Here is a 14820-nt window from a genome sequence, read left to right on the forward strand (position 1 = left end):
GAAAAATTTCAGAAAATGGAAGGGAGTAGGCACCAACTCAACCAACAAGAATTGGAGGTGCAACCGGTCATGAGAGTTCACCGCGAAGAAGGAGTATACCCCGCTTACTACCCGTGCGTGGATTTTATGAGTAGTGCAGGAATCTTGCAAGATGTTCGAAGTTTAATTTCTCGTGCGTGGTTGGATGATTTTGTTGATGGTGAACCATGCCAATATGCAAAATTGACTATGTCTGTTGTGCAGGATTTTAAGTTCAATTGGTCGCAATCTAACCCCATGGTTCAGTACAAGATTTATAATAAAATTGTTAACTTGCCATTCAATGATTTTTGTGCAGCAATCAGAGTGCCGCAATGGGGATCATGCGAAAATATAAGGGGATCGCCGCAAGAGTTCTTGGACCTCTTCAAGATGATTTGTCATGGAAGAAGCTTCTCAGAGGATGGTGGTAAAATCAGTAGCATTCAACTCCCAACTATTCGTTACTTTGCTTATTTCATCACCAAGTGCGTTCTTGCTAGAAAGAATGGAAGTAAGTTATCTATCCAGGATCTAGCCTTTCTAGCTCGCTGCATTACAAAGTGATAGGACTTACAACTTGGGTGCTTTGATAGCCAACAGACTTGCTACTAACCGTGAGAAGGGAAGAATTTGTGGAGGTCTCATCGCCTCTCGTTTATTAGCTATGCATGGTGTAGAACCTCACCATCTTGATATTCAACTTCCCATAGAGAAACTTGACATAGTCTCCATGATTAAGCATGAATTTGTTTCGATTCGTCCAATTTGAGCAACCTGTCTTATAGAATAACATTTTACAAGAAAGCTTGGAGAATAACTAAGAAAACCGAAAAATTAGTAGGATCACTGGAAAGTGCACTTAATGCATACATAGAGGGAGGAGGCCATCGTGCAAGAGACAACACGGAGGAGGACGAGGAACACCTCGACTCGTCATCCGATGCAGCAAGTTCTTCGCATCAACAAGTTGGGCATGAGGAGCCTCCACGCTTTTCTTCTGCATCGGGACCTTATTATGACTACGCCATGTATGATCCACCTGCATGGAACCCAGACCCTCGTTGGGGTTGATCTCCACTTAGGCCAAAAGCCTAAGCTTGGGGGGAGGTATACCGGCATCACTCATTCTTTGCATATTATGGTTGCTGGGTACTTGTACATACTTGTTTAGTTTCTTTGAGTGGTTTTCTAATGAGAGGGAGATGATATTTGGGGAAGTGCTGCCTGAAAACAGATTCTGGACTCGTTACCGAAAAATTCTCAAAAAATAGCCGTAACGATATTTTACGAAGCCAATTTTTGTGCATGTTCCCCAGGTTGTTATCTAACTTTCATTAGTTGAACACTTTTCGATTTCAGCAGTGGAAGAATTTCTTAAAAATCGAGTACTCGTATCTGCTGTCAAGTTTGACGAATTTCTCGTCGCTTTGTGTTTATGTGACTTTTCTAGTTTGCCATTTCTTGTTTTTGCTTTGTTTCTTTCCTAAAACACAAAAAGACCAAAAATATTTCTGTTTTTTCTCTTCACCACTTGTTTATTTTAGTTTCTTGCTTTTATCTTGCTTTATTTGCTATCGTAGGTTTGCTATAAGAAAATCCAAAAAGATTTTGCTTTGTTTGCTTGTTTCCTTTTGTTCTTGCTTCCAAATTCGAAAACACCAAAAATATTTGCTGTTCTTCTTTGGTTTTGTAAAGTTCATTATGAGTTCAATGGTCTTCGGTGGCTGGAGCGTGGTTTTCATTTCATATTATCCAAGCTACACAAGTGAAAAGGCAATAATGACGATATACGACGATCCGATTATGGTGAGAGGCTGGTATGAACTCTATTTGTTTTCATTTTTGTACATATACTCATCCATGTGAGCATGCTTAGTTGGTTCATGTGAGGTATATGTCATTTAAGAAAGTCTAGTAGTTCATGATCTCTCATGTTTAGCTCCAATTTATTAATATGAGTAGCATGTCATGGATGTTTGCTTGCATTGTTTTATTCATAAATAGGTATGATATTGTGGTATCCTCCTCTGAATAATTCGTTTGAATTAACTTGGCACATGCTCACGCATGCATATGACTGAACAAAAGTCAATTAAGCCTCGATGATTTACATTGCTTCAGAATTCTTGTATCACTTTTATGCCTCACTTAATTTATTTTGTCACAAGCATGATTATGACAAGCTATCGCTCTCTTGATTGTCGCTTCCCAGCCTATTGCTAGCCTTCACTTGTACCGAGCGGGAACGCTGCTCGTGCTTCCAAACACATGAAAACCAAGTTATTCCAAAGTGTCCACCATAAATACCTATGCATGGCATTTCAAACCATTCCAAGTAAATTCTCATGCGCTACCTTTAAACCTTCAAAATGCTTCTCAATTTCGTTAATGTTTCATAGCTCATGAGGAAGTATGTGGTGTTTAACTTTCAACCTTGTCATTTACTCTGGACGGACTTTCATATGGACTAGTGGCACATCCGCTTATCCAATAATTTTGCAAAAAGAGCTGGCAATGGGGTTCCCAGCCCCGATTAATCAAACTTTACTAATAATTCTCTTCACATGTTTTGCTCTGATTCATCAGTTTGCAACTTAATTTTGCAAATAGATACTCCTCCATGGTATGTGATTGATGGAAGGCACCCGAGGATTCGGTTAGCCATGGCTTGTGTAAGCAAAGGTTGGGGGGAGTGTCACCCATAATAAAACTAAAATACGCGTGTAAACAAAAGAGAAGAGGGATGATCTACCTTGCTGGTAGAGATAACGTCCTTCATGGGATCCGCTCTTGAAAGTCCGATTGGCGAGGTAGTTGGTGTACCCATTACCATTCGTTGACAACAACAAACACCTCTCGAAAACAATTTTACTCCCGTTTTAAAAATGAAAAGCTCTAGCGCATGTTAATCCTCGCTTCCTCTCGCGAAGGGTCAATCTTTTACTTTTATGTTGTGTCTCCATCCTTTCTTTGAGCACTTTCTTGAGAGCACAACCGTTATTCTTAGTGTAATACGCTTGTCTCAAAATATGATTGATTGTGGTATAACTTTGATGCTTTTATCTTTGACAATCACTATTTCTAGTCTTTCTATGAACTTCAGCAGGTGCCCTGAGCATTTATGTTTTGCCGATCAAATATGGGCAAGCGAGATACCACTCTATCATACTCTTTTATGAACATTGCAATCCTGCTTATATACATGATTCATGATGCTTATTAATTATTAATTGTTGGTACCTTTCCATGATTGACATAGCTATTAGATGATCTTATTTGCATGTATCTTATTATGAACTGCCTAAGTGTTAGCCATAGCATGAGAATATTTACATCATATGAACAAATGTGTTCGTGAAAGTTCTTTTATCGCTCAGTTGTTAATCGAATTGCTTGAGGACAAGCAATAAGCTAAGCTTGGGGAGTTGATACGTCCAAAACGTATCTACTTTCCCGAACACTTTTGCTATTGTTTTGCCTCTAATTTGTGTATTTTGGATACAACTAACACGGACTAACGCTATTTTCACAGAATTGTTCCGGTGTCTTGTTTTTGTGCAGAAATCCAACTTTCAGGAAAACCTCTGAATTTATGCGAAGGTCCTATTTTCCCGAATACTTACTGAGCCGAAGGGCAAGCTGTGTGGGGCCCGAGGGCCCCACACACCAGGCCGGCGCGGCCCAGAGGGGCCCGCGCGGCCCTAGTGTGTGGCGGCCCTCGGCCGGCCCCCGACGCCCTCCTTCGGACTACTTATTTCCTTCGACCTAAAAACGCACGGGAGGAAGTCGAAGTCGCCAGAAACCCTCCAGAACGCCGCCACATCGCGAAACTCCGTCTCGGGAGCCAGAAGTCTCCGTTCTGGCACTCCGCCGGGACGGGAAATTGGAGGAGATCATCGCCACCATCACCACCGACGCCTCTCCATCGACCAGCCATGTTTCCCCCATCCATGTGTGAGTAATTCCCCCGCCGTAGGCCGAAGGGGATGGTAGGGATTGGATGAGATTGGTCATGTAATAGTATAAGATTGTTAGGGCATAGTGCCTAGTTTCCGTAATTGGTACTTCGATGATATTGTTGCAACTTGTTATGCTTAATGCTTGTCACTAGGGCCCGAGTGCCATGATCTCAGATCTGAACATGTTATTGTTTCATCATGACAGAAATCGGGACAACCGGAGGGGATGGTAGTGATGTGAGGATCACATGTGTTCACGGAGTGTTAATGCTTTGCTCTGGTACTCTATTAAAAGGAGTACCTTAATATCCAGTAGATTCCCTTGAGGCCCGGCTCGCCACCGACTGGTAGGACAAAAGATGTTGTGCAAGTTTCTCATTGCGAGCACGTACGACTATAATTGGAACACATGCCTATTGATTGCTTTGTACTTGGACACCGTTTTATTATCTCGCAAATGCCCTCGCTTGATTGTTACATGAGTTTCTCTCATCCATGCAACGCCCGTTATCCGTCCCCGTGCCTACGTATTTTAATCCCGCCGTTTACTATAATCACTATTGCCGTCTCTCGTTACTCGCCGTTGTTATTTCACTACCGCTACCGCTATAAAACCTGTTACTATCGATAAACTCTTGCGAGCAAGTCTCGTTTCCGTGTGCAGCTGAATTGACAACTCCGCTGTTAAGGCTTTCAAGTATTCTTTGTCTCCCCTTGTGTTGAATCAATAAATTGGGTTTCACTACCCGCGAAGACCGTCGCGATCCCCTATACTTGTGGGTTATCGTGGAGGCAGTTCCCCGCCTTCACTTTCCCCCACCCAAGATCCGTTCAAACTCTCTCTCTCCCCGTGGTGGCCGCTCCTCCCTCCGGCCGGATCTCCCTCCTCCGGCGTCCTCCGCCGGACGGCTCCGTGGATTGGCATCCCCTCCCTCTCCTCCTCCATGGCTCCCCCTGGTTTGTGCCCTCTCCCTCTCTATGTGTGGGTAGACCTCACTAGATGAACTATAGGGCATACTCTTGGCAAAGCTATGGTAGAACATCTCTAGATGCCTTTCCTTTACTAGATCTTGCATAGGATGTTGTTGTAATGCGGTTCACCAAGCCATTGCCTCGGATCCGGTGAGAAACCGCCGTTGTGTTCGATCAGCCGAAGTTCCGGCTCCACACGCCGAACTTCCGCCCCGGGCGGAACTTCCGCCGGTTCTCACCGGAACTTCCGGCCCGGCGAATTTTTCTCGTTGTTACTAAATATCCTCGTGCGGTGCTCTGGTTTTGGCCTCCTTGCTAGTGTGCACTCACTTATCATCCCTATCATGTTGATCTCATACCGGTGGTTCCAAGAAGAGAGGCAAGGGTCATGTGGATGAGATTGAGGAAGAGTTTGAGCAAACTAGACCATCCAAGCTCACCGCTCGTCAACAATCCGCTCAAAGGCAAAAGACACCCGCAGTGAGAGGCAAGAACATCCATGTATCCGTGAAGTCCATGCAATATCTTGAGTACAAGGAGCTCCGTGACATTAACCCTTACCTCACCCCTCGGAGCAATAGGGTTACTGGATAAGAGGTTCCGCAACAAGACTCAAGAAGAGATTTTCTATGAGGTGTATGTGCCATTCAAGAAGGGGTAGCCCCTCAACATGCCATTGACACCGGAAGATGGCCGCTTCTACGTACTTTCAAGAAGCCTATGCTATGTGTGGTGAGTTTGGGCTCTATCCCATTATGGAGCTCAACAAGGATTATGATGTCGGGTTGATCCAACTATTCTATGCCACCGTACACTTTGAATCGGATGCAGCTAGAACATTCCGGTGGATGTCTCATGAAAGGCTCCTTGAGTCTAACTTGGCTAAGTTTGGAAGCGCCCTTGGATACCCTGGCTACCCGGACATTGATGCAAATGGTTGGAGGTGCCATGATAGCTCCTTTGCTCAAACAAGGGAAGTCTTGGAGCCCCTCTACATCAAAGGTTGGGGTATTCCGGGCAAGAATGCGGATCTTCTCCCTACTTGGGACACTATGCTTAGAGTCTACCGGGAAACCATTGGACCAAAGGGTGGCAAACTTGATGAGTTACATCTTTATGAAGTGGATCTCATGGCAAACTCTTTTGCTAAGAAGGGCACCGGTGAGAGGCTTGATGTGATGGACTACATCTATCATGAGATGTGGTCATGTGTGATGGAGAAGAAGCTTCCCGCATTTGCTCCATACATTATGAAGCTCATTGAGGACACTTGGGTTGATACTTATGAGAGTACCCTCATTCACTCTATTCCTCTCAATATCACATCCCATGAAGTGAAGGTTTTGAGGACCAAGCGCCACAACTCCCCTATAGAAGATGTTACTCCCATGGATGAGAAGCCACCTAGCTGGGCTTCTAAGCTTGCTCGCCGCATGAGACAGATTTTTTGCCTCACCTCTCGCAAGTCAACCACCGTCGCACGTGCAGCATGCGTGAGCCAAGAAGTCTCGGGTTCGTCGAAGAGCATCATGAGGGCTCTTGAGGTGGAAGTGTCTCCTCCCGGATCCGAGGAGAACATCACTCCGGAGGCAGAGTGGGTCTCTCAGCATGGCATGCCTCTCCCTCCAGATGGTCTTGAGATCGAGTCTCCTCCTCACACTCCTCCCTACCCAGCGCTACATCGAACCTCCCTCCCGGCTGGGCTAACGCCGACCCTTGGGACGTGTAGTTTCTCCTTTCCCTTTTTGGTGCCTTGGTGCCAAAGGGGGAGAGTGAGAACCTTATTAGGTTGCTCTCCGTTGGGTATTTGCATGGGGGAGTCACAAGCTCGTGTTGGCTTTGATTTTTATCGCTTGTGATTCTATTTATCTTGTGGTGTCGAACTATGTCCTAGTTTATTTGGCTTGTAAACACTATCTATGTGTTTGGAACCTTATCTATGTGTATGGTAAACTCCGTATGTGAGTCTTCCATGGTTATCTATGTGTGCATGATCTTTTTATCCATATGCCTATCACTATATTGTATTGTGCATGATCTTATTGCTAACCCATGGAAGATGGTTGCAAGATATAGGGGGAGCTTCTTATGTACCAATGCTCATATCTAGGGGGAGCTCCTCTACATCTTGCACATTGTTGGTTTACATGCTTCATTCCTTGCAAATACTTGTGTTGTCATCAAACACCAAAAAGGGGGAGATTGAAAGAATATTTCCCGCCCTTTTGGGTTTTGTGTGTTTGATGTCAACACTAGGTATATATTTATGTGTGTTGATGTAGACAGGTACAAGTTTTCGGAATATATATTTGTTCGGCGAGATGGTTTGCCCTGTTCAAGTTCTGAAGGGTTTTTACTTCAGCGGAAGTTCCGCACTCAGCAGGCGGAACTTCCGCCCGGTATGTTCTGCAGAGCCCCTTCAGCCAGCAGTTGTTGCTTGTTGTTTCGTTCCCCGGCCGGAAGTTCCGACGCTCGGTGGCCGAAGTTCCGGCCAGCGGAACTTCCGCCCAACTTCCGGCAAGTTCCGGAAATCGGCAATTGTGGCTCAGCATAGTCCAAGAAGGTTTTCTCACATTCCGACTTGGCCGAACTTCCGGCCACCGGAAGTTCCGCCCTAGTTCCGCCCAAACATATGCTGAACCGGTTGTCCGACGAAGTTTTTTCTCGGCGGAAGTTCCGCCCTCCCGGCCGTACTTCCGGCAGCTAGCCGAACTTCCGGCCATCCCGGCCGGAACTTCCTGTGTTAGTGGATTTCGCCTCAACGGTCGATCCGAGAGCTCCAATCATATAAATAGCTCTCTTCTCCAAAGGGACAAGTTGCTCAATCATTGCAAGAAAAATCTTCCAAGTTTCACCACCATTAGAGCCACCTCAAGAACACAAGATTTGCAAGATCTCCTTCCTCCCCCAACCGAAGCTCTTGATCTTTGGAGATTCGAAGGAGAAGACACCGATCTACATCCTCACCAAAGCGTTCTTCATTTCCCCTCATTTGTTTGAGGGATCTCATGCTAGTGTTCCTATTTGGTTCCCTAGTTGATTTGTGTTGATGTGTTGTTGTTGATTGTTGTATTGTTACGCATTTGGGAGCCTCCAATTCCGCTTGTGGATGTGTGCCCCAAGAACCTTGTAAAGGCCTGGTTTCCGCCTGAGGAAATCCCTTAGTGGAAGTGGGCTAGGCCTTTGTGGCGTTGCTCACGTGAGATCCGGGTGAAGCCTTCGTGGCTGTTGGTTTGGCTTTCGTAGCAACCACACTCCTCCAAACGTAGACGTACCTTCTTGCAAAGGAAGGGAACTACGGGAATCATCTCCGTGTCATCGCGTGCTCCACTCTCTGCTACCTCTATCCTATTCTATCTCTTATATTGTGTAGCTATATCTTGCTTAGTTGCTTATCTTGTCATATAGGTAAATTCACTTAGTTGTATATCTAGAGAATTTACCTTTGTATCAAGCCTAAATTGAAAAAGAACTAAAAATTGGTTAGCACCTATTCACCCCCCCCCCCTCTAGGTGCGGCATACGATCCTTTCGAGTGGTCCTTTTTGCCAAAAATTCTCGAGGATGAGCAAAATCTTCCTTAGGATGGCGTCGTACTCTTGGGCGCAGCTGCTTCATTCGACGCGATGTTTCATTTGCGGGTGCGAAGTTTTATTAGGCACGAATGCATAATGTTTCATTTAACGCGGCGGCGAAGCCATGGATCGATCATTTGATCACAACATGTAGAACTCCGGAGGGTGATCGTTGATTGATCGATAAGTGAAGCAAGACACGTCAGTATTGATCCGATGTTTACTATATGTACACAATACAAATTAGCAACATATAAGTTTTTATGGAGGAGGGGCCCGAGCGCTCGTTTGCATAAACCGGAGGGTACATACTTCACCGGAGTTGATGATTAAGTTTATTAATACAAGACTAAGAGCAGTTGTGATACTTCCAGCTTGGTAATGATTCACAAACTAGAAGTAGCGATATTGGCAGCTTTTTTTATGATTCAAAACTTAGGTCAAAAGTTAATTTGCGTTCAAGCTACAACTATGAGTCTGAATTTGGGTCGCGCAACATCCTCATTGTGCCGTGGAGACAATTGAGCAGCAGAGAAGCCCAATTGAATCTGAATGTAATCGTGCTTAGTTGCATGGGAGAGGATAACGATACATACACATGTTTCTGAAAGCATAGGGATTAGGGACACTACAGGAATCACTCAAGGTGCCGATGGCGATGGGCCCTCGGCGTAGACAGGAGAGGTCGTTGGCGTATCCTATGCCGAGGGCTGCCGTCGGCGTAGACCATCGGCAAAGGTTGCCCTTGGCGAGACCACACGACCCTCGGCGTAGACGCGAGAGGCCGATGGCCAGATCTACCCCTCGGCATACGGGCCCTCGGCTGTGACGTCACTTGATGGGAGAAGCTAGAGGGAAAAGAAAAAAAGGGGGGGGGCTAGGCAATGCCGATGGTAGCTCTCGGCATAGACCTGTCGCCGTTTCAGGGCCATCACGGCCTGGCTGGGGTGGGCTGCGTGCTCAGGCGTACGCCAACGGCCATAGAGGCACCAAAGGCAGCCGTCGGCTGAGCCGCCAGCATGCGCCGAGGGCTTCTGTACGCAGGTTTTTATTTATTAGGCTGGCCTAGCCGTCCTGTGCCGACGCCCCGACATTTGGCCCTCGGCGTAGGGCCAGGCCATCGACACCTCGGCCCATTCCTGTAGTGGGAGTAAGACTTTGACAACATAACCTCGTTGTCCGGATTGTTCAATATTCAAAATATGAAGAACATATTGTGCTAAGATCTAGAATGTAATGGCAATCTGAAAACAAACACCAAAAAGACTAAGAAAAATAATTAGTTACGAACCAATCATTAGTGCTTGTAGGCACTTATTTTTTTCATAATCAAGGACCACGCGTGATTGGAAGTAGCGCGTGTATTGTATTTTCGAAGTTCAATATATTGAGCTGGTTCTTATTTCAATAAACTATGTGAAAAATCAGTTGAAAATAAAATAGGGACTAATTTGTAGCAAAGCTAGACGTGGAGCTTCAAAGACAAAAGAATAGCCAGATTTATTATAATACTAATAATACTAAGAAGATTAAAATATTGACTTACGCAAATGATTGTGTCCATCAATTTATACATGCCTTGTAAAGTATTTATTAACAATACACTCGATATCAATAAACTCAAGTCGACCATGCTCCCATACTTTTAACTACCGGTTTAACAAGATCGATGTCTAAGAAACCATTTAAGTTTGAACTTGGATGGTTACAACGGGAAGGTTTTCACGAGATGGTTAAAAATGTATGGGAAAAACCAGTATATGCCAACAATCTGGTTCTAAGGTGGAATAAAAAGATGCAAGCAGTTCGCAAACACCTTTCTGGATGGACGAGTCATACAGCTGGTATTCTTAAAAAGGAGAAGCTTCGCTTATCAACTATCATTGATGAGTAAGAAGCGCTTGCTGAAGCGAGACCGCTTACCAAGCATTGAATTAGATTTGAAAAATCAATCTAATACTCAAATAGCGGGTCTTCTTCGGGAAGAAGAGTTGAAATGGTACCAGCTGTTCTAAATCCCAATTTATTCTGGAGGGGGATTCAAATACGAGATATTTTCATGGGATTGCCAATGACCGTCAGAGGAAAAAGCATATTCAATCCCTAGTACAAGATGAAGATCTAATTGAAGGCCATGAACAACTCAAATCCTACATTACTAATTATTACAAGAGCTTATTTGATTCTCCGTAAGAGAGTTCCTTCTCTCTGGTGAGTCCCAAATAGCAGATATACCCCAAGTGTCTCAAGAGGAGAACGCTCTTTAACGGTTTTCCAAATGGAACATAACAAAGCCCCGGGTCCAGCATGGTTTCCCGCTGAATTTTGTCGACTTTCTTCGGGATACCATTAAAGAGGATCTTCTAGAAATGTTCGTTGTTTTACACGCTCGGATAGCTAGAATTATTCTTGTCTAAATTTTGGTGAGGTTATCTTGTTACTACCCAAATTTAAAGAGGCGGAAAGGATTTAACAATATAGACACATCTCGCTCTCTTAAATGTAAGTTTCAAGATTTTCACGAAAGTGGCCACCGTTAGATCGAATACAAGTGGCCGATCATGTGGTCGTGCCATCTCAAACCGCTTTCATGCAAGGATGTAATATCCTAGATGGGTTTGTAGTTCTACGTGAGGCAGTTCATGAGCTCCATACCAAAAAGATGAATGGGGTAATTTTAAAACTTGACTTCGAGAAGGCTTATGATAAAGTTAATTGGTTTTTCTTCATCAGATACTCATGATGAAAGGTTTTTCACCCGAGTGAAAAGCATTGATCAATAATTTTGTGTATGGAGGAAGTGTTGCGATTCGTGTCAATGATGACACGGGACGCTTCTTTTAGACACGAAAAGGCCTACGCTAGGGCAATCCACTATCACCACTATTATTCAACATTGTGGCTGATATGCTCGCTATCTTGATCGAACGAGCTAAATCTGATGGCCAAATTGAAGGTGTGATCCCACATCTTGTTCATGGGGGTTTATCAATTCTTCAATACGCGGATGATAATATCTTATTTATGGAACATGACATCGAAAAGCTCGAAATTTAAAGCTAATATTGGTAGCTTTCGAGCATTTATCTGGTCTCAAAATAAATTTCCATAAAAGCGAACCGTTTCGCATTGGTGAAGCTCGAACTCGCCGCCGAATATTCGGAACTCGTTTGGTCGTGAGGTGGCCGCTTCCTATCAACTATCTAGGCATCCCGATTTATTATCGGAGATTAACTATAGCTGAGTGGAAACTAGTCGAGGAAAGACTCCGAAGAGACTTAGTAGTTGGAAAGGTAAAATGCTATCCCTCGCAGGAAGACTGGTTCTCATTAATGAAGTACTCACTAACATGGTGTTGTATATGATATCCTTCTTCATCTTGCCAAAAGGTGTGTTACACAAGCTCGATTATTATAGATCGAGATTTTTTTGGCAAGGGGATAGTAAAAAAAAAAAGTCGACTGGTCAAGTGGTCTATTGTATGCCGACTCAGAGATATGGGTGGGCTAGGGGTTCATGACCTTGAGGTCAAGAATTCGGCTTTGTTAGGTAAGTGGCTCTTTAAGCTTCTAACAGTAACATGGCGTATGGCGTACTATGGTTAAAAGAGAGTACATTGGCGAGAAAGCGTTACCCCGCATCCATTGAAAACCGGGAGACTCGCATTTCTGGCAGTGCGTAATGGCAATGAAGAAATTTTCTTCGTATATGGTACTTTCAATATTAAGGATGGATCGCAGATACGGTTCTGGAAGGATACATGGGTAAGGAATATGCTTCTCTCTGAACAATATCCAGCGTTATACAACATTGTTCGTCGCAAAAGTGATACCACTGCTTTAGTAATGGCAACCTCACCTTCTAGCAGTGACGTTTAGACAGAATTTAATCGGTCCGAGACTTCTTGCATGGAATGCCTTACTTCTACGTTTGGAATCCATTCAGTTGTCTGAAGGGCACGATGAATTTTGTTGGAACTTACAATTCAATGGAAATTTCTCTGTAAGTTCGTTGTACAATGCAATTATCCAACCTGAAATACCAGTTGATAAAAACAAGAAAATTTAGAAGACGAAAATACCTTGCTAGCCAAAGACCTGTACTGAGAGGGAATGCTTCTCGTGCATCCAAAACCTTAAACCAAACCCATGCCATTTGTGTCCACCCTAACTACCTACTATGTGGTATTTTGCGCCACTCCAAGTAAATATTTCATGTGCTACCTTTAAACAATTCAAAAGTTATTATCTCTTATTTGTGTCAATGTTTTATAGCTCATGAGGAAGTATGTGGTATTTTATCTTTCAATCTTGTTGGGCAGACTTTCACCAATGGACTAGTGGCATATACATCCTCTTATCCAATAATTTTGCAAAAAGAGCTGGCAACGGGGTTCCCAGCCCCCAATTAATAACCGTCATTAATAATTATCTTCACATGTTTTGCCCCGATTTATCGCGAAGCAACTTAATTTTGCAATAGCACTCCTCCATGGTATGTGAAATGTTGGAAGGCACCCGAGGATCTGGTTAGCCATGGCTTGTGAAAGCAAAGGTTGGGAGGAGTGTCATCCATAAATAAAACTAAAGTACATGTGTAAACAAAAGAAAAGAGGGATGATCTACCTTTGCCGGTAGAGATAACGTCCTTCATGGGAGCCGCTCTTTGAAAGTCTCGTTTGACAAGGGGGTTAGAGTGCCCACTACCATACGTTGACAACAACAAACACCTCTCAAAACTTTATTTTTATGCTCTCTTTATGATTTCAAAACTTAAAAAGCTCTAGCACATGATTTAATCCTCGCTTCTCTCTCGCGAAGGGCCTATCTTTTACTTTTATGTTGAGTCAGTAAACCTATTTTCCTCTATCTCAAGCAAGCAATTGAGTTGTTGTGATCCAAATATTTATATTGTGATCTATTTAATCATGTCTTTTATTCTTCCTGGTTTAGTACAAATTTTATCTGAGTGCATATGACTTTGAAAGTTATCAATGATTATGAGGAGATTGTTATGATTGAGCATGTAAGTTCTGCCATATAAGCTCTAATATAAAGGCTCGCTTGAAAGATAAGTACAATCTGTTAATAGTTCTTTGACCAAGAACAAAGTTTGCCATCACCAATTATGATTTCCTATGCACCTTTATTTGTGATTTCTCTTTACTTATTTCAAGTTGAGTTATATGAGGAAGTTGTTTACTAGAATGTCTTGTGTGAATTAATAAATGTGATGCTTCTTGTCCGTGTTTTATTTATCGACTCTTCACTCCATAAACATGTGGTCTTGTTTACCGAAGTTCGGTTTCGCTTGGGGACAAGCGAGGTCTAAGCTTGGGGGAGTTGATACGTCCATTTTGCATCACTATTTTATATCATAATTTACTGTTATTCATTGATATATTTGATATTTAGAGATGATACTTATGTTATTTCACCTATTTTGCATGTTTCATGATTATTGGAGAATTACTCACCGAAGTCAGAATTCTGCTGGAAAAAGCACCGTCAGGATACAATATTTCTGAAGATCAACAATTGACGGAAAATATACCGAAGCTCCTATTTGTCCAGATGACGGAGCCAGCCAAAAGGGGAGGCCTAGGAGGGACGCCATGGGCCCTCCCCATAGGCTGGCGCGGCCACCAAGGCCGGCGCGCCGCCACGTGGGGAGGGGGCCCACGACCCCCTCGGCCATCGCCCTTTCGCGTACTTCATCTCCCGAAAACCCTAAGGTGCGAGGAGGCATCGAGGATAGACACCGCCGCCTCGCGGGGCGGAAAAACACCGAGAGAGAAAAGAGCTCTCCCACGAGCGTAAATCCGCCGGGGAAATTCCCTCCCGGAGGGGGAAATCGTCGCCATCGTCACCGTCATCGAGCTGGACTTCATTGGGATCATCATCATCATCATCATCTCCACCACCGACACCGTCATCTCCACCGCTGCACCTCGTCTCTGCTGTAGCAATTTGGGTTTGATCTTGAGTATTTCATAGGGGAAACTCTCCCGGTGTTGATTTCTACTAGTTATTGATGCTATTGAGTGAAACCGTTGAATCAAGGTTTATGTTCAGATTGTTATCCATCATCATATCACCTCTGATCATGTTCCATATGATGTCTTGTGAGTAGTTCGTTTAGTTCTTGAGGACATGGGTGAAGTCTAAATGTTAGTAGTGAACTATGTTGAGTAATATTTAATGGTTTGATATTTAAGTTGTGGTGTTATTCTTCTAGTGGTGTCATGTGAACGTCGACTACATGATACTTCACCTTTATGGGCCTAGGGGAAT

This window comes from Lolium rigidum, chromosome 3 (genome assembly GCF_022539505.1).
Source record: "Lolium rigidum isolate FL_2022 chromosome 3, APGP_CSIRO_Lrig_0.1, whole genome shotgun sequence".
NCBI lineage: Eukaryota > Viridiplantae > Streptophyta > Magnoliopsida > Poales > Poaceae > Lolium > Lolium rigidum.